This window comes from Cherax quadricarinatus, chromosome 39 (genome assembly GCF_038502225.1).
Source record: "Cherax quadricarinatus isolate ZL_2023a chromosome 39, ASM3850222v1, whole genome shotgun sequence".
NCBI lineage: Eukaryota > Metazoa > Arthropoda > Malacostraca > Decapoda > Parastacidae > Cherax > Cherax quadricarinatus.
Genome location: NC_091330.1, coordinates 16910186 through 16931511, shown reverse-complemented (window position 1 = coordinate 16931511; position 21326 = coordinate 16910186). Strand labels below are relative to the sequence as shown.

Sequence of the window (21326 nt, the reverse complement as noted above, 5' to 3'; positions counted from 1 at the left end):
GGGAGTTAGTAGATGGGGAGATGGAGGTATTGGGTAGATGGCGAGAATATTTTGAGTAACTTTTAAATGTTAAGGAAGAAACAGAAGCAGTAATTTCATGCACTGGTCAGGGAGGTATACCATCTTTTAGGAGTGAAGAAGAGCAGAATGTAAGTGTGGGGGAGGTACGTGAGGCATTACGTAAAATGAAAGGGGGTAAAGCAGCTGGAACTGATGGGATCATGACAGAAATGTTAAAAGCAGGGGGGGATATAGTGTTGGAGTGGTTGGTACTTTTGTTTAATAAATGTATGAAAGAGGGGAAGGTACCTAGGGATTGGCAGAGAGCATGTATAGTCCCTTTATATAAAGGGAAAGGGGACAAAAGAGACTGTAAAAATTGTAGAGGAATAAGCTTACTGAGTATACCAGGAAAAGTGTACGGTAGGGTTATAATTGAAAGAATTAGAGGTAAGACAGAATGTAGGATTGCGGATGAGCAAGGAGGTTTCAGAGTGGGTAGGGGATGTGTAGATCAAGTGTTTACATTGAAGCATATATGTGAACAGTATTTAGATAAAGGTAGGGAAGTTTTTATTGCATTTATGGATTTAGAAAAGGCATATGATAGAGTGGATAGAGGAGCAATGTGGCAGATGTTGCAAGTATATGGAATAGGTGGTAAGTTATTAAATGCTGTAAAGAGTTTTTATGAGGATAGTGAGGCTCAGGTTAGGGTGTGTAGAAGAGAGGGAGACTACTTCCCGGTAAAAGTAGGTCTTAGACAGGGATGTGTAATGTCACCATGGTTGTTTAATATATTTATAGATGGGGTTGTAAAGGAAGTAAATGCTAGGGTGTTCGGGAGAGGGGTGGGATTAAATTTTGGGGAATCAAATTCAAAATGGGAATTGACACAGTTACTTTTTGCTGATGATACTGTGCTTATGGGAGATTCTAAAGAAAAATTGCAAAGGTTAGTGGATGAGTTTGGGAATGTGTGTAAAGGTAGAAAGTTGAAAGTGAACATAGAAAAGAGTAAGGTGATGAGGGTGTCAAATGATTTAGATAAAGAAAAATTGGATATCAAATTGGGGAGGAGGAGTATGGAAGAAGTGAATGTTTTCAGATACTTGGGAGTTGACGTGTCGGCGGATGGATTTATGAAGGATGAGGTTAATCATAGAATTGATGAGGGAAAAAAGGTGAGTGGTGCGTTGAGGTATATGTGGAGTCAAAAAACGTTATCTATGGAGGCAAAGAAGGGAATGTATGAAAGTATAGTAGTACCAACACTCTTATATGGGTGTGAAGCTTGGGTGGTAAATGCAGCAGCGAGGAGACGGTTGGAGGCAGTGGAGATGTCCTGTTTAAGGGCAATGTGTGGTGTAAATATTATGCAGAAAATTCGGAGTGTGGAAATTAGGAGAAGGTGTGGAGTTAATAAAAGTATTAGTCAGAGGGCAGAAGAGGGGTTGTTGAGGTGGTTTGGTCATTTAGAGAGAATGGATCAAAGTAGAATGACATGGAAAGCATATAAATCTATAGGGAAAGGAAGGCGGGGTAGGGGTCGTCCTCGAAAGGGTTGGAGAGAGGGGGTAAAGGAGGTTTTGTGGGCAAGGGGCTTGGACTTCCAGCAAGCGTGCATGAGCGTGTTAGATAGGAGTGAATGGAGACGAATGGTACTTGGGACCTGACGATCTGTTGGAGTGTGAGCAGGGTAATATTTAGTGAAGGGATTCAGGGAAACCGGTTATTTTCATATAGTCGGACTTGAGTCCTGGAAATGGGAAGTACAATGCCTGCACTTTAAAGGAGGGGTTTGGGATATTGGCAGTGTGGAGGGATATGTTGTGTATCTTTATATGTGTATGCTTCTAGACTGTTGTATTCTGAGCACCTCTGCAAAAACAGTGATAATGTGCGAGTGTGGTGAAAGTGTTGAATGATGATGAAAGTATTTTCTTTCTGGGGATTTTCTTTCTTTTTTGGGTCACCCTGCCTCGGTGGGAGACGGCCGACTTGTTGAAAAAAAAAAAAAAATAAATAAAAACAAGAATGTATTAAAACAAAATCAGTAGCACCTGAGGCAGTCAGTAGCACCTGAGGTAGTCAGTAGCACCTGGAGTATTTTAATAAATGTGACTATATGGACAAGAGGGAAAAAATTATTAAATTTTCTGAAAGTTGCTCTTAAATTGTTGTTAGAACTAGGAGTATAGCAATTACTGAATAAAGGGCAGTACAATGTATTGGTATACCGAGAATTATTTTAGGAGAAATGTAAAAAGGGACTAAATTAAGTAGTGGTAAAAACAACCTTTAAATGGATTGACACTATGATATGAAATTAATCTGAGAGTAGGATTTGCCTTATAACATAAAGTTTGAGCAATTAATATCACTAAAGAAATATTATTTGAGGTAGTTGATACTAGCTAGTGGAAGATGGTACAAGGAATTGCACTGTAGTGTAGTAGGAGCATACACTAGTTTGTTATTTGTAGTTTAGGAGCAAAGGGAAAATTAGGTAAGATTATAGAAGAATTATAACAGTGCTTAAGTAGGAATAAATGGTAATACAGATATTATTAAAGAGTAAGTAGATTATTAACAAGTAATAAATTGTGAAAGGGAAATCTGGGAAGATAACACAAATTGGGTCACACAAGGAACTGTGTGGGACACATGGGATAATGAGGTAGTAAATACTATCCAGGAGGTGATAGTACAGGGATTAGTTCAATAATGGCATAATAACATACACTATCATAGTACAATGATTTGGTCACTAATATCAGTCAGACTCTGCGGATGAACAAGGAAGCTTTGTGGATAGGTGATGTGTAGATCAAGTGTTTCCATTAAAGCATATATGTGAACAGTATTTAGATAAAGGTAGGGAAGTTTTTATTACATTTATGTATTTAGAAAAGGCAAATGATAGAGTGGATAGGGGAGCAATGTGGCAGATGTTGCAAGTATATGGAATAGGTAGTAAGTTACTAAATGCTGTAAAGAGTTTTTATGAGGATAGTGAGGCTCAGGTTAGGGTGTGTAGAAGAGAGGGAGATTGCTTCTCAGTAAAAGTAGGTCTTAGACAGGGATGTGTAATGTCACCATGCTTGTTTAATATAGATGGGGTTGTAAAAGAAGTAAATGCTAGGGTGTTGGGGAAAGGGGTGGGATTAAATTATGGGGAATCAAACACAAAATGGGAATTGACATGGTTACTTTTTGCTGATAATACTGTGCTTATTGGATATTCTAAAGAGAAGTTGCAAAGGTTAGTGGACAAGTTTGGGAGGGTGTGTAAAGGTAGAAAGTTGAAAGTGAATGTAGATAAGAGTAAGGTGATGAGGGTATCAAATGATTTAGATGAAGAAAAATTGGATATGACATTGGAGAGAGGGAGTAGGGAAGAAGTGAATGTTTTCAGATATTTGGGAGTTGACGTGTCAGTAGATGGGTTTATGAAGGATGAGATTAAACATAGAATTGATAAAGGAAAAAAGGTGAGTGGTGCGTTGAGGTATATGTGGAGACAAAAAAAACATTATCTATGGAGGCAAAGAAGGGAATGTATGAAAGTATAGTGGTACCAACACTTATGTGGGTGTGAAGCTTGGGTTGTAAATGCTGCAGCGAGGAGGCAGTGGAGATGTCCTGTCTAAGGGCAGTGTGTGGTGTAAATATTATGCAGAGAATTTGGAGTGTGGAAATTAGGAGGAGGTGTGGAATTACTAAAAGTATTAAAGGGCTGAAGAGGGGATGTTGAGGTGGTTTGGTCATTTAGAGAGAATGGATCAAAGTAGAATGACATGGAGAACACACAAATCTGTAGGGGAAGGAAGGCAGGGTAGGGGTCATCCTCAAGAAGGTTGGAGGGAGGGGGTAAAGGAGGTTTTGTGGGCAAGGAGCTTGGACTTCCAGGAAACGTGCGTAAGCATGTTAGATGGGAGTGAATGGAGACGAATGGTTTTTGGGACCTGACGAGCTGTTGGTGTGAGCAGAGTAATATTTAGTGAAGGGATTCAGGGAAACCGGTTATTTTTATATAGCCAGACTTGAGTGCTGGAAATGGGAAGTACAATGCCTGCACTTTAAAGGAGGGGTTTGGGATATTGGCAGTTTGGAGGGATATGTTATATATCTTTATATATACTTCTAAACTGTTGTATCCGGGAACCTCTGCAAAGACAGTGATTATGAGTGAGGTGAAAGTGTTGAATGATGATGAAAGCATTTTCTTTTTGGGTCACACTGCCTTGGTGGGAGACGGCCGATTTGTTGAAAAAAAAAAAATATAGTTAAAGGGTGTTGAGAACTGTTGGTACCGTACCTTTATATATAAAACCTTTGATAAGTTTCAAGAGTCTTCGTACTTTCGGAGTCCAGCCATGGGCCAGGGTAACCCCAAGATCGTGCATGGTTGGAAGGGCTGCAACTAGAAAATTACTTCTGCCCATTTCTCTTGATAAAATACAAATTTGATTAATCTTACTTTCTAGAAATTTTAGTTCTTTTTCTTTTAAACTAGATGTATGAGCAACTGATTACCTACATCTTAAAATACAATATTTGAAGTTCTTGCAATTTGATTTCAGACCCAAGGAAAGGATATAAATTATTTATCTTAGAGATCTAATGCTTATATGTAGGGAAAAGGTTTGTGGGAGAGGGCAATGAAGGCTGTAAGTGTTATGGGCTTGTGCATCCAGCAGGTATATGTTGGTTTGGAGTGAGTGGAGAAAGATGAAGGGAGTGAGAGCCGGTTGTCTGGGCTTAGTCCTAGACGTGGGAAGTACAGTACCTAAACTTTGAAGGAGGGCAGCAATGTTTCAGTTGTAAAAAAAAATACGCATACACATGAAAATCATAGACCTATCAAAATGAATATATTGTTCATAGTATTTGTGAAAAGGTGTATAAAATAAAAATCTTCATATGAACAATTCATAAAAAGTATCACTTCATCAAGCCAGAGTGAAAGCCGTTGTTTAATAGGTGTGAATGACTGCCATTTTTCATTTGTGATTATTGATTGTGATGTACTCTGCAAAGACAGTGATAGTGTGAATGATGATTTATTTTTTTTGGGGGGGAGGAGGGGGTGTCCTGCCTCAGTGGGAGACCAGTGTGTTAAAAAAAAAAATAAAAGCTCATTGAAACTACTAGATCATGAGTGATAAGTTTCCCAGGTGTGGAATGAAGCCTAAAAGTCCAAATGTCTTTAATACATATGTAACCTTTCCCTACTTTTCCTTTTTGGCAGGTACCTCCCAGCCCTATGATTGGGTAATAATGGTGATGAGGCACATCAGGCAGCTGAAGACACTTATATGCCTAGAAGAATGTTCTTTTTCAGATAATTCTTAATGGAAGTGTATATCATTTATTGTTATGAAGTGGGAAAATTTGTAACATAAATATAAAATTTTCTCATGACCACACATGAACTGCTTTACACATTGTAAGTGAACATTTTTATTAGCATTGGTAATTCATTAAACTATTGTAAAGGCAGTCCACCTTAGTGAAAGAATTGTATTCTTCATAAAACACTAACTAGATGAATTTGTTGAGCAAAAACATTTTTTACTTGTTAACCCTATAATGTGAATTAATATACTGTGCCATGCACCGAAGGATAAAGAATTTCACCTGTACATAGTAATATATACGTATATATGACTACATTTTAAGAAAACAGTGTATGGCTTGTTTTGAGTTTGAGATAGACTGATCCAAAATTTCACATAGCTGTATTTCCCCACGCCTTTAAAGGCACAAATATTAAAATTATTAAGACATCTGTGGTCTTGAAAATCCATAGAGCATGTTTCATTTATTATGAGTTGCAGTTGCTGCACCAAGATTATCTTTGCTGTATATTCTAAAATATGCTTCTAATAACATTAATGCTGTGTTAGAATAAGTAACTTTGAGTGGTCAAAATGAATAATATCATTTATAAGTATGGGCCCCCAGCTGTATAAAAATATAAGCTAGGTAGAGTCCAAGAGGAACAGTTCTTGTTGCTTAAGGTACTTTATATAAGCATATAAACATTCACTAGTAAGAATTGTTCTCTAATGTAAATAAGCAGATTTTGTAGCTATTTTACCAAGGTTGTAAATAGTTTTAGAGAAAATCTGGTATTTTGAAAATTTCTCTAAAGTATTTAGAGCTAAAAGATAGGGTGCAATACTTCAAGAAAGTGAGCTACTAATTTGATCATAGCTAAAAAAAAATCAAAATAAATATTGAAATGGAAATTAACATAAAATATTTTGTTGTAATTATGACACATGGCTTTGTTTAATAATTAAGGGTAAAAAGTAGAGGAAAATATATTTATTAAAATTTTGAGGATAGTGTTAAAAACATAAATATATCATATTAATATATAGTACTGAATACATATATAACTTGTTGCACAGAATTTGCAAGAGAGATAATTTTACAGTAGTGTAGATGCACAAAATGTATGAAAATAGTCTTTGAAACTGTTATGAGTAGCAGGTGACTTGTACCTTCTCTAATATATTAAAAAGTTGAAATAAACATGCACACATACACGCGTGCACACGCACACATGTTCATACATTCATTTTTTATAATGGTACTCAATAGTTGTCTCCTGCCAAGGCAGGGTGACCCAAAGAAGAAGAAAAAAATTGACCATGATTCATCCAATCACCGTCTTTCCAGAAGTATGTCGTCTTTCACAATCCACTTATTCCCTGACTGTGTTCAGTGTGTGCCTGCCAACAGTTTCGTTAAATGTATGTTGAGCATTACATTTAAAAGTGACACCTGTAATGCTTTATACTGGATGATGTATTGACCAACTATTTGCAGTGGAAGGTATTAGAAAATGCACGAAACCTGTGAAAGTGATTTTAGGGCAAGTGTGGTCAGTTGGTTCCCAGAGCCCTTCTAGGTGGGTGCCTTGACCCTTGAGTGGCTTTGATCCAAGAAATTTGAGTTACCATTCCCTTGCTTGGATCAGACCTGATTATCTCCCATTTTCCAGGTACTGTATGAGCCTTTGGATTTAGAGCTTCCCAGTTAATATAATAATTGGTTCCCAGGAACATGAGCCTCATTTATAACATTGTGCCTATGGGAAATGATGGTTCAACTTTAAATGGCTCGTCTGCTGGCATTCACAAAATGAGCCAGGTTGCAAGTTTGTGTACGTGTGCTTGTGGTTTTTTTTTTTTTTGAGGGGGGGGGGGGTTGCCTGTGCTTTATATAGTCTAATAGTCCTGAAATAAATGAGTCTTTGAAAGATAAAGACCTGTGTCAGGATTCTCCACAAATATAACTGAGAGTAGAAGTGACAGTTTTGAATACTTGCATTTTTTAATGATTATTTGTGAAAGATCTGTATAGCTCTACAGTCTTCAGAAGGCTGAGTATTTTACTTGTAATTTGGTAGAAAGCCTTTAAAAAGAACAAATGGAAAGAAAATGAAAAATATTTATATACAAAGTCTACACAATATTAGAAACTGTCTGGTTTTTGTAATTTTTCTCTGTTAATGATATATATTAAGCTGTTTCTGAGTACTCTGCCACATATTAAGTATAATGGTGTATGCTGGTTAGCTTTGGCATTTAACTGTGGTACACTTTGGAGAGTTATTACCTTTGTAACTTTGCCTATAGAATTTATAGTACAGTACCATATGTACAGATAGTTTTCTCATTGTGTAATGACCTGTTGGAAGTTACAGGAGCCAAGATGTGCTTATGTAACTAAAGTGTGAAAGAGAATTACCTGTTTGTGGTAAAAGTTTGTGTTTGTAATTGAGCTTTTCTTGTTTCCGAATTATATAATACAATTTTTAAATAATTTGTTATAAGGCATTACAGTTAGATTCACAATATGTTATATATTGTATTTTGTAAATTCTTATTTTCTCCTTTAATATATATTGTATACTGTGTATACAAAGAATTCATAGAATTTTTTCGATTGTAACCCATCTAATCCTTATTTTTTATTTATCACTGTATAAGCTGTCAGGTGTTAATTCATGGTGGTGGTGGGACTTTTAAAGCCTCCAGAGATACTTTGGGTTGCAGTCACATGGATCATTCTGTGACATTCATGCTGTAGTTACAGAGACAAAGAGCAGCCCACATATGTAGGTCATGTGCATGTATCAAACCTTAATAGGAGGTTCAGGCATGAACTGCCTTAATCAGTTGGCCAATAATGTCTTTAGAGATAATGATTGTGGGCCATGCAGCCTTCATCTTCGGTAGTTTTTACCCATATTCTTTCAAATATCTTTACATAATTCCCTAAGGGCAGACTAATTCACACAATGACCCCTCAAGGGAGATATATAGAGGCTGGTGAGGGCTTCTTGATCTAAGGAATTGGAACCAATCTGCCCTTCTTGGTCTGAGGAATTGGACCTTTGAGTATTCTTCAAATCGAACCTAATTACCCCCCTAGTCCCCCCTTCCCTGCTTTTGGCCTTTAGGTTCCTTCCCTCATGCATTCTAGCTCCTAAGTTAGGGGTAGGATATCGATGTCCATTCCATTCAGATTCTTCGTGGTAGCGTAGTTTGTCGTGGAATCTGGATATCCTGGAATGTCCCAATCCCCCTCCAGTATCTCAGAGGTTTGGTTACGATGTCTTTTGGGTGATGGATGTATCTTTGGAAGCTGCTTGTTGGATTCTGGGAGGTGGTGGCCAAAGGAGATATACCTTGTGGCAGGTTTCTGAACCCCTCTCTTTTTGTCCACCGAGGTGTCTTGGTGGATGTGAAGTTACTATACTGGATTACCGATTTACCAGCATGAGTGGTAGGGTATGGCACGGGTTCCATGCTGCATCTGCACTACTGGGTGCACTGAGGTCCTCTTGGGCACGGAGGGGGAAACATAGGACACATGCCTCCTAGGAGCTGCTATTACACATTCTCCCCCCCCCCCCTTTTTTTTTTTTAATAACAAGTGAAAACTTACCATGGGGACCCATAACTATAACCGTCTCCCTCCCAGACCCTTTCCTGCGGCACCCTCTACAGACCCTAGCACACCTTCAGACCAGTCTTCAGACTTCGCTTCCAACCCAGTATCTTTTTCAGGTAATATATCTTACCCACCTCTGCTACTGTACCATGTTTTTGACTGACCCTTTGGACACCTCTGACATCCCCTCGGCTTTGACTATGATCCTGGCTTCTCCACACCGTGTATCAATTTTCGGATCGTACTTACGACTTGGGACGGCCCACCTAAACCCATCCAAACGACCTCGCCTGTCACTGATGAATCTACCTCGGTTTCCTCTCATGCTAATAGGAAATGAACAACCAAGCAATCCTTTCCCTTATACTATGTTTCAGTCCTTCATGCCAGCATGACCAAAGGATAATGCAACTCCTTTTGTAAATTTCACTCTGAAATGTGGTACTTTTCAGTCCATGAGAGACAATGCTATAACACACTATCAGGCATACCATCTAAAGGGGACAAAAAAAGATAATTACTCAGACCATGGGAAACAAACCAGGGTAGCTACAACCACTCCAGAGACAGGTTTTTAAGTGCCAGGAAGAAAAAAAAAAGCTGGCAAGAAATGACAGAAATATTACATCAACTCTGATCACTTCTGGAGTGGAGGCAGTCAGTCAGTAGCCTGCACTCCAGACAGATAGTTGTGCCAGCAAACAAAGCACCCCTACATAACATCAATACGATGACATTTATCTTTGCAAATATACAAGGTCAAAAGCCATCAATAACAACAAAATACCATTCATCAGTGGACTGCTCAGAGAGTCGAATGCAATGTTTGTAGCTTTCACATGCTCTATAGCCCTTGTGGTTTAGCACTTCTTTTTGATTATAATAATTGTGGCTTTCACAAAGACCTACATAAAGGACCACTTTGACAATGAAATATGGATCCTAGGTTATAACCTATTCAGTTGCGACAGAGTAAACGGGCAGTGGGGGGGGGGGGGTCTGTCTGTCACAGTTGCTCATATGCTCTGAATTGCAAAATGCCTCAGATGATGTATATATCTGGAATATACATGGAAAGAGTTTCAGAGGTTAATGCCCCCATGGCCAGGTCTGTGACCAGTCCTTGTGGTGGATCAGAGCCTGATCAACCAGGCTGTTACTGCTGGCTGCCTGCAAACTGATGTACAAACCACAGCCTGGTTAGTCAGGAATTGGCTTTAGGTGCCTGTCCAGCACCTTGTTGAAGACAGCCAGGGATATATTGGTAATACCCCTTATGTATGCTGGGAGGCAGCTGAGCAATCTTGAGCCCCTGACACTGTTGTCTCTTAACGTACTCTGGGCAGTACATTTGAAACGCGCTGCGAGGGGCAGGTACTGGTACAATATAACCACAGATATTTCTTGATTTTAAGCAGAAGCGAGCGGTTGCTCACCGTGTCATCCATGACGCTAAACACACTTGCTGGCGAGATTACGTTTCCACCATCACCTCGGCTTCCTCTATGAGTGCAGTCTGGAAAAAAGTACGGAAACTAAGTGGTAAATGCTCTCCTGACCTGGCTCCTGTTCTGCAGGTTGCCAGTGTTGATATAGCAAACCCTCTTGACGTTGCCATTGAAATTGGCAATCATCTGGTCCATATTTCTCAGGGGCTCCATCTATGCCCCTTGTTTCTTTCCTCAAAGTCTGCCAGAGAGTTAGCACCCTTGGACTTTTCTTCTCTCATTGAAGAACCATATAATGTGCCTTTTACACTTCAGGAACTGGAGGCGACACTCTCAGCTTGCCGATCATCGGCAGCTGGGCCTGACGACATTTATATTCGGATGTTACAACATTTACATCAATCGGCCCTTGTAGTCCTCTTACACCTCTTCAGTCTTATTTGGTCACAAGGAGTTCTCCCCCAGATGTGAAAATCTGTCATTGTTCTCCCTTTCCGCAAACTGGGTACTACGGGACATGATGCCTCCCACTATCGTCCCATTGCTCTTACCAGTGCGGTTTGCAAAGTGATGGAACGTCTGGTAAATCAATGGTTAATGTGGTATTTAGAGACACACAACAGTCTCTCCACTAGTCAATATGGCTTTTGTAAGCGCCGTTCTACCATAGACCCCTTACTACGCTTGGATACGTATGTTCGTAATGCCTTCGCAAATAACCACTCAGTTATTGCCATATTTTTTGACCTTGAGAAGGCATATGATACAACTTGGAGGTATAATATTTTGGCCCAAACCCACTCCTTAGGCCTCTGAGGCAATCTACCATCCTTCCTTAAGAACTTTTTAACTGACAGACATTTCCGTGTTCAGGTTAATAATGTGCTCTCCCCGGACTTTGTCCAAGCAGGGTGTCCCCCAGGGATGTGTTCTGAGCACAACACTTTTTCCTTGCTATAAATGATTTAGCCTCTAGTCTTCCATCCAGTATTTGGTCATCACTCTATGTTGATGACTTCGCTATAGCTTGTGCAGGCGCTGACCATCACCTCATTACAGTTTCTCTCCAGCATGCGGTTGACTGTGTTTCCAATTGGGCCACCACACATGGGTTTAAATTTTCCAGTACCAAAACTCTCCAAATTACTTTCACTAGACGCTCTGTCATCTCCGATCATCCTTTGTACCTCTGTGGCTCGCGTATCCCTGAACATGATACAGTCAGGTTTCTAGGCCTTCTCTTTGACCGTAGGTTATCCTGGAAACCTCGCATTACCTCTATGAAGGCAACTTGTCACAACTGGCTGAACCTTCTTAAAACCCTTGCTCATCTTTCATGGGGAGCTGAGCGTCGAACTCTCCTTCGCCTACATTCAGCCCTCATTTTATCGAAGCTCGATTATGGTGATCAAATCTATTCAGCGGCCGCTCCTACTACTCTCTTGAGCCTTAATCCCATCCATCACCAGGGATTACGTTTGTGCCTTGGTGCTTTTCGCTCTTACCCTGTTGAAAGCCTCTATGGAGAAGCGAATAACCCATCCTTGTCCGATCGCCGTGATGCCTATTGCAGTGTGACTTTGTCAATGGTCCAAGTCGGACCGAAACGTCGTTGTAAGCTTCTCTCTTTTATGTGCGGGTTATTTGTGTATGCCTATTGCCTTCGCTACTATGTTCGCTCTCATGATCTCCGCAATCCTTCCATATACAGAATAGTCACCAATGTTAGTAGACATTATTTGTTAGTTGCCCCTGTTTGCTCCGTCCCTTTTCTCTTCAACTACATTCGCTCGTCTTCCCTTCAGTTACCACCTTTCTATGTTCATGTAGCATCTCACTTTTCCCTGCCTCCCTGGGAAGTTCCAGCTGTTCGAGTTGGTTCTTTCTCACTTCCTTGCGCGAATGCCCAACTGCCTACGGTAGCTTCCCACTCTTTTTTTTTTTGACCACTTTCCACTCTCATTCTCATGCCATTGAATTAGCAGCAGTGTTTCCAGACAGTGTCATGCAAGGACATTTACTATCCTCGGCTAGCATTTTTACAGCTGAATTGTATGCCATTCTTGCAGCACTTATCCGTATTGCATCTATGCCTGTGTCATCATTTGTGGTTGTCTCAGACTCCCTTAGTGCTCTACGGCTATATGAAAATTTGATATACCTCACCCCCTGGTCCTCCGTATCCAACTTTGGCTACGCCATATCTCTACCAAGCATAAAGATATTGTTTTTTGTTGGGTCCCTAGTCATGTTGACGTACAGGGCAATGAACAGGCAGACACTGCTGCGCAGTCAGCAGTACATGACCTACCAGTTTCATATAGAAGTGTTCCATTTACGGACTATTTTGCTGTAATAGCTACCCACCTTCACACCCGTTGGCAACAACGTTGGTCTAATCTACTCAGTAATGACTTCATTCTATTAAACCGAGTATAGGTTACTGGCCGCCGTCTTATCATCAGTGTCAAGGTTGAGAGACTACTCTCTCCCGTCTTCGCGTTGGCCACACACATCTTACTCATGGGTATCTCATGGAGAGGCACCCTGTTCCTCTCTGTGAGACGTGTCAGGTTCCATTATCAGTTAGCCACATTATGTTAGACTGCCCTCTGTCAATGAGCACACAGAATTTACCTCCAACGTCGTCTCCGCTCTACTATCTCTTTACCTTCCCTTCTTGCTGATGGACCCTCCTTTAATCCTGACACTCTCATTGACTTCTTGACAACGACTGATTTACTCCACAAACTCTGATGACGATACTTTTCGCACTCCCCTCAGCCCTTTCTACCTCAATCTCTTGGAACCCTCTACCCCTGCACTATCCACTGCTCCGCTGTTCTCCGTAACCTACTAATTATCCCTCTCCCTTTTGCCACCTGATACCCCCGCTTCCTTCCTGCCCTGCAGCGCTGTATAGCCCTTGTGGTTTAGTGCTTCTTTTTTATTATTATAATAATATTAATCTTAACGTACTTGTGGCGCCCCTGCTTTTCATTGGGGGGGGATGTTGTATCTCCTGCCCAGTCTTTTGCTTTTGTAGGTAGTGATTTTTGTGTGCAGATTTGGGACTAGTTCCTCTAGGATTTTCCAAGTGTATATTATCTTTCTCTCCAGCATTCCAGGGAATACAAATGAAGGGACTTCAACTGTTCCCAGTAATGTAAGAGTGGTGAAGCACCTAGAAAGGAATATGAACTTGTACACGATAACTAGCACAGTTTCTGGAAAGTTTAGCGCTTCCCCTTGATTATAATGATGATGATAATCAAGGAAGGAAAATCCTGTGTCACAAACCTACTGGAGTTTTACAACAAGGTAACAAAACAGAAGAGAGAGGTGGGTGGGTAAATTACATTTTCTTGGACTGTGAGAAGACTTTCGACACAGTTCCGCACAAGAGATTAGTGTACGTATAAGCTAGAGGAGCGAGCAGTAATAACAGAAAAGGCACGTCAATGGATCAGAGAATACGTGAGAAGGAGACGAGTGATGGTACATGATGAGGTGTCAGAGTGGGTGCCTGTGACGAGTGGGGTTCCACGGGTTAGTCCTAGGGCTGGTGCTGTTTCTGGTACTGTATATGTGAATGACATGATGGAAGGGATAGATTCAGAGGTGTCCCTGTTTGCATACGATGTGGAGCTAATGCAAAGAATTCAAACTGATGAGGATCAGGTAGGACTAAAAAGGGATCTGGACAGGCTGCAAGCTTGGTCCAGCAATTGGCTCCTGGAGTTTAATCCCACCAAGTGCTAAGTCATGAAGACTGGGAAAGATCAAAGAGAACCGCAGATGGAGGACCTGTACTCCACTCAACGAAAAGGATCTTGGGATGAGATATGAGATTTCATTTGGATTTTTAACCTCGGAGGGTTAGCCACCCAGGATAACCCAAGAAAGTCAGTGCATCATCGAGGACTGTCTAACTTATTTCCATTGGGGTCCTCAATCTTGTCCCCCAGGATGCAACCCACACCAGTCAACTAACACCCAGATACCTATTTGCTGCTAGGTGAACAGGACAATAAGTGTAAGGAAGCGTGTCGAAGTGTTTCCACCCGCCGGGAATCGAACCCAGACCCTCCGTGTGTGAAGCAGGAGCTTTAGCCACCAGGCCACTGAGCACACCTGAGGTGCGCACCAACCAAATAACTGCTGTAGCATGTGGGTGCCTGGCAAACCTAAGAATAGCCTTTCGATACCCGAGTAGGGAGTCATTCAGGACACTGTACACCGTGTACATCAGGCCCATATTGGAGTATGCAGCACCAGTATGGAACCCACACCTGGTCAGGCACGCCAAGAAATGAGAGAAAGCGCAAAAGTTTGCAACAAGACTAAGCCGGTAGTTGAGGGGTATGTCTTACAAAGAGAGGTTAAGGGAACTCAATCTGACGACACTGGAAGACATTGGGGTTAGGGGCGACATGATAACGACAAAATACTGAGAGTAATTGACAAGGTGGATAAGGACAGAATGTTCCAGAGATGGGACATAGCAATAGGGGGTCACAACTGGAAGTTAAAAACTTAGAGCAGGGAGAAAGAACCTAATAGCGACCAGTGAAGAGACGGGGCCAGGAGCTGTGAATCGACCCCTGCAACCATAAATGAGTACACACACACGGGGCCAGGAGCTGTGATTCGACCTCTGCAACCACAAATAGGTTAGTACACACGAAGGGATAATACTTTATTTACAGTGAGAAAAGTCAAGGTATATTAATGGTTTGTAATATACCACTGTGGATAAAATACTTAGACATTTGTGAGTGAGTTATTTCTGAATTCACTAATTTTATCGCACTTCAGTACATAATGACGCACGGTGTGACAATTGTCCATCTGGCAAAGTTTACATTTTGTTTGGTCATCTGGTGGTCTGCATGACCCTTGTCGGTTTAGCTGTTTCTTTGATTATAATAATAATAATCTTGTGGTGGTGATTTAACTTCCTAAAGTGTACGTGTATCCCAGCCGGAGCCGGGAAGTAGACATCCAAGAGTCTGTTTTTTTTTTGTTGGATACACCTTAGACATATGGCTAGTACGACCTCCTTAATGCTATCTTTTTTTGTTTGTTTTGAGCAGCCCTTGTGGTTTAGCGCTTCTTTTTTATTATAATTTTGTTTTGAGCTACCTCTGACAGGATGAGTTGCAGGTGCACAAATAAACTAGGTACATCCTGGAGTTTACCTGGAGAGAGTTCCGGGGGTCAACGCCCCCGCGGCCCGGTCTGTGACCAGGCCTCCTGGTGGATCACAGCCTGATCAACCAGGCTGTTGCTGCTGGCTGCATGCAAACCAACGTACGAGCCACAGCCCGGCTGGTCAGGAACCGACTTTAGGTGCTTGTCCAGTGCCAGCTTGAAGACTGCCAGGGGTGTGTTGGTAATCCCCCTTATGTATGCTGGGAGGCAGTTGAACAGTCTCGGGCCCCTGACACTTATTGTATGGTCTCTTAACGTGCTAGTGACACCCCTGCTTTTCATTGGGGGGATGTTGCATCGTCTGCCAAGTCTTTTTCTTTCGTAGTGAGTGATTTTCGTGTGCAAGTTCGGTACTAGTCTCTCTAGGATTTTCCAGGTGTATATAATCATGTATCTCTCCTGCCTGCGTTCCAGGGAATACAGTTTTAGGAACCTCAAGCGCTCCCAGTAATTGAGGTGTTTTATATAGGCAGAAAATTTATTTCTTTGCAAAGGTTAGTGTGTGTGTGTTTACAGAGTATACGTGTTATTATGTACAAACCGCGCTGTATAACCCTTGTGGTTCAGCGCTTCTTTTTGATTATAATAATAATTAGGTACAAAGAAAGCCACTAATATGCCGGGGGATTTCGGGCAGACTAATACTAATGCTTACAGAATACTTAAGACTACAACAGTGAGGTAGCTAATGCTTCACAGAAATAAAATATATAGTTGTGGTGTAGCATTTAAAAAAATAATCGGTATTACAACTGGTTGATTATGCTGCACCACTACTTGCTCTTGTGTCTGACTGGAAGCTTGGAGGGCTGGAAAAACTGTAGAAGGAAGCAATGAGGATCATTTTAGGATGCCCTCGTACTGCCAAAATTTTAAATATGCAAAAAGAACTTGATATACCAAGCATCAGAGATCGTGTTACTGAAAGAAATATCCTAATTGGGGATAATACATATGCTCATGCAAGCCCATTCAAACCCCTGCACAGAAGCCCTCCAAACTTTCCTCAGCACTGGTGAACATCCCTCCAGATGGATCGAAAAAACTGGAACTGACCTCCGCATGAATCAGACATAGCCCCACTCCACAAAGGGGGCAGTAAAGCAATAACAAAGAACTATAGACCGATAGAACTAACATCCCATATCATAAAAATCTTTGAAAGGGTCCTAAGAAGCAAGATCGCCACCCATCTAGAAACCCATCAATTACACAACCCAGCCATTGTGAAAATCCGGATTCAGTTAGACTCCTCCACAGCCACCAACGCCACAGCCCCTAGTACAGATGTAGTAGAGGAGCCCTCCTCTGGGGTAGACTCTTCTGCAACCATCACAGTAATAGCCTCTAGTACAGATGTAGTTGGGGAATCCTCTCCCAGGAAAAATGTTGGTGCCATGACAGCAGATGGTGGTGTCTCTGGATTGGCTATGGAGGACTGTAGTTCAGCCCTAGGGCCAGCACAGATAAAGAATACATCCAGCACGAATTGTACCCAGCCAAAAACAAAATGGTGCAATTACTATATTTGGGGCATCTGTAAACACGGAATATCAGGAAAAACGAATGGGGCATGCAACTTTGAGCATCCCAAAAAATGCCGTGACCTCCTGTCTAAGGGAGTGTGTCGTTCTACCTCTTGCAAATACTTCCACCCGGAGATGTGTCAGTCTTCAGTCCTTGAAAAACAATGTTACAATACCAATTGCGCTGCATATCATCTAAAAGGGACCAGGAGGCACACACCCCATACAACACATCATAGTAACTATGGTAGCTATGACAACACCCCAAGTGATTTTTTAGGGGTAGGAAACGAAGAAAGAAAATGGAAAGAGATAACCAAAATAGTCCACCACCTTGGAGCCTTGTTGGACTGGAGGCACAGCCAGTGGCTGTGGCGGATATCCGGCCGCCCTCTTTTTTGTCCACCGAGGTAGCTCGGCAGATGTGAGGTTGCTATCCCGGATTGCTGGTTTACTGGCATGAAGGGTAGGGTATGCCACGGGTTCCATGCTGCATCTGTGCTACTAGCGGTGCTGAGGTCCTCATGGGCGCGGAGGGAGATTTCCGGCCCTTTCATTCCTCCTGGGAACTATTCCTCCCTGCCCCCCCCCTTTTTTTATTTTTATTTTCTTTTCTTTCTTTTTTTTTCTTAAAAACAAAAAGCAAAGGAGTAACCTAACCATGGCAGCCCTAGTCCATGAACCCACTACCCCCGGGCCCCTTCTTGATACCGCACCCCATTCTGACCCTGCCTTGTGTTTAGACCACTCTTCGGACACTCCTGATACCCCTGTACCTCTTGCTGGTGCTGTTTCCTCACCCGCGTCAGGTACCGGGGCTTCGACTGACTCCTTCGATTTGTCTGAACTCCGCTCTCCTTTGACTATGCTTCCGGCTTCTCCCTCTACGGTACGGCAATTTTCGAATCGCCCGCCCATTTCACGCCGGACCAACTCTGGTCCTACTCCTAAACGCCAACGTCAATCTCCTGATGATGCTCCTTCGTTACCTTCCCATTCTACTCGGAAAAGACCGACACGTCAAGCACTCCCTCTCCACGCTCAGTTTCGGACCACACAATGGACTAAATTCTTTACTTTAAGACCGACTTCTTCTTCTGCCTACCTTTCTGACCATAGTATTGGCAAAGCGCTCCTGCGTCGTGTTGGTAGAGATATTTCATTTCATGCTCTCAAGAGCGGTATGCGCATCATCACTGTCCAGAATGCTACCCAAGCTCATGATCTTTCTCTCCTTACGAATATCGATACTACTCCTATCACGATTGAAAAACATCTTTCTCTCAATTCTTGTAGTGGTACTGTCATTCTGCCCCATACCATAGTCCAACAGAATTTCCAGACATGTGGCAATGACATTTTTGAACAGCTGGAACTCCAGGATCTCCCAATCCTCAAAGTAGACACTTATGTCCTTCCTGCCCGGGGGCGGAGACGTTACCCTTGCAATGTGGCTCGTTTAACTTTTGGCAGCCGACAACTCCCGTCCTCTGTATATGTCGCTGGACATCGGTTACAAGTTCGAAAGGTGATACCTACACCGCAACAATGTAGAAATTGCTGGCGTTTTGGTCACCCAGCGAAATATTGCAGATCTATGGCCGAATGCCCAGTCTGTGGTGCTGACGACCATTCTAATACATCTTGCAGTCAACCTCCATCTTCCCTTAATTGTAATGAAGCTCACCCTTCGTACTCCCGCCGTTGCCAGGTCTACTTAAATGAACGTGAAATCCGTTGCCTCAAAGAGGCAGAAGGTCTCCTTTATGCTATGGCAGTTACTCATCTCCGCCTCCAAGGGAGACTACCCCGTGTTTCTTATTCTCGTGTTTCCAAACATCCCCCCACTTCTGGGGTCCCATCTTCTGCAGCCTCCTCTGTTGTTACCCCTCCCATAGCCACTACGGCATCTAATCCTTTTGCTGTCCTTGGCTCTGACGTCCCGACTACAACTCAGTCTGTTCTCACATCTTCGCGTCCTTCCTCACAAGCCCCAGTGTCGACAAGACCTCGTACGACACCTAATACCAATTGCCCCTCTACTCAGAAGTCAAAAAAATCCACATTGCTGAAATCTTCTTTGCCCCTTCCTTCCCTTCTTCCACCTCCACACTTTACCTTTCCAGTCTGTACCTAGTTCTTCCCCTCTCTCTAGCTCTATTACAGGTGTGGAGATTCACCCTCCTCCTCGTACTATGCCTTCCACCCCCGTCCCCTCCCAAGTTTCTCCCTCTTCTGCCACCTCCCAGGTTTCTGCCTCTTCTGTCCCCCCCCCACACTTCATCTCCAGTCCCTTACACTCTTCCCTCCCCCTCTACTTTGGTACAGTCCATTACTGTCCCAATCTTTACTCACCCTCCTCCTCCTATCTCCAATATGGTCTCCCATACATCTTTGAATTCAGAAACACTTGAAGCCATTTCAGAATATATTGCAGAGACTAAACCTTCAATGGACACTGATTCACTTCCTGTTCCTTCTCTTCCCTCTCCTCCATCTTCGCAACACTCCGTTCCTTCGCTACTTGAACGACTTCCAATGCCACCACACGTTGACTTTTCTAACCCCTCTAGTCCGTAGGTGCCTTTACCTACAGATTCCTGGTATTTTCTTCATCGCCAATCATGGCCTATTTACAGTGGAATATCTGCGGCCTCAGGGGTAATCGGGGTGAGCTTCAGATGTTGCTTTCCAGGTTTTCCCCTGTTGGTGCTTGCTTACAAGAACCAAAATTACACTCGGCTGTTTTCCAACCTATCTCAGGCTATAATTTATTGTATTCTTCGGATCCTTTCTCAGATGGGACCTTTAATTAAAGTGCCTTTCTTCTACGCAATGATATTCCGTACTGTCAACTATTTGTCCATACCTCGCTGCATTACACTGCAGCCCGTATCCACTTGAATAAGTGGTTTACAATATGTTCTTTATATCTCTCTCCTTCTCGAGCATTTTCTATCCCAGACTTTGCCTTTCTTGTTTCATCCTTACCACCACCACTTCTGTTACTTGGTGATTTTAATGCCCACCATTTCCTCTGGGGGGTCTCATTGTGACTCACGTGGCATCCAGTTGGAGGCTTTTCTCGCCTCTCACCCCCTCCATGTTTTAAATACGGGTACTCCCACCCATTTTGATCCTCGTACTCATACTCTCTCTTGCATCGATCTATCAGTCTGCTCTTCCTCCACTGCACTAGACTTCACCTGGTCTGTTCTACTGGACTTACATGACAGCGATCATTTTCCGATCATTCTTACTTCTTCCTATTCACCACCTTTCCGTAGCCCTCGCTGGCAATTTGATCGGGCAAATTGGGATCTTTACTCACACCTCACTGCTTTTAGTGAGGTTCCTTCTTCATCCTTCATTGATGAGCTCCTACACATCTTCTCGACGTCAGTTTATACCGCAGATTCTCATTCTATACCCCAAACCTCAAGCAGGCATTCTCAGAAGTGCGTGCCTTGGTGGTCTCCTGCTTGTGCTCGTGCAGTACGTTTGAAACTTGCTGCATGGGGCAGGTACTGGTACAATAGAACCGCTGAGAGACTTCTTGATTTTAAGCAGAAGCGTGCGATCGCTCGCCGTGTCATCCGTGAAGCTAAACGCACTTGTTGGTGAGACTATGTTTCCACCATCACCTCTGCTTCTTCTATGAGTGCAGTCTGGAAAAAAGTGAGGAAATTGAGTGGTAAATACTCTCCTGACCCGGCTCCTGTTCTACGGGTCGCTGCTGTTGATGTAGCAAACCCTCTCGACGTTGCCATTGAACACATCTATGCCCCTCGTTTCTTTCCTCAAAGTCTGCCAGAGAGTTAGTACCCTTGGACTTTTCTTCTCTCAGAGAAGAACAGTATAATGTGCCTTTTACACTTCAAGAACTGGAGGCAACGCTCTCAGCTTGCCGATCATCGGCAGCTGGGCCTGACGACATTCATATTCATATGTTACAACATTTACATCGGTCAGCCCTTGTAGTCCTCTTACACCTCTTCAATCTTATTTGGGCACAAGGAGTTCTTCCCCAGCTGTGGAAATCTGCCATTGTTCTCCCTTTCCGCAAACCGGGTACTACAGGACATGATGCCTCCCACTATCGCCCCATCGCTCTTACTAGTGCAGTTTGCAAAGTGATGGAACGTCTCGTAAATCGACGTTT

The 21326-nt window shown here is 42.5% G+C and overlaps 1 protein-coding gene across 1 annotated transcript in view; it reads left to right on the top strand.

The window, feature by feature from the left end:
* LOC128686195 (protein SPT2 homolog) overlaps positions 1-7956 on the top strand; it is an 80545-nt gene extending 72589 nt beyond the window's left edge. The window contains exon 8 of the mRNA XM_053773014.2: positions 5255-7956. The gene's annotated coding sequence lies outside the window, so the exon portion shown is untranslated. The remainder of the gene's footprint in view (positions 1-5254) is intronic.
* The last annotated feature ends 13370 nt before the right edge of the window (positions 7957-21326 follow it).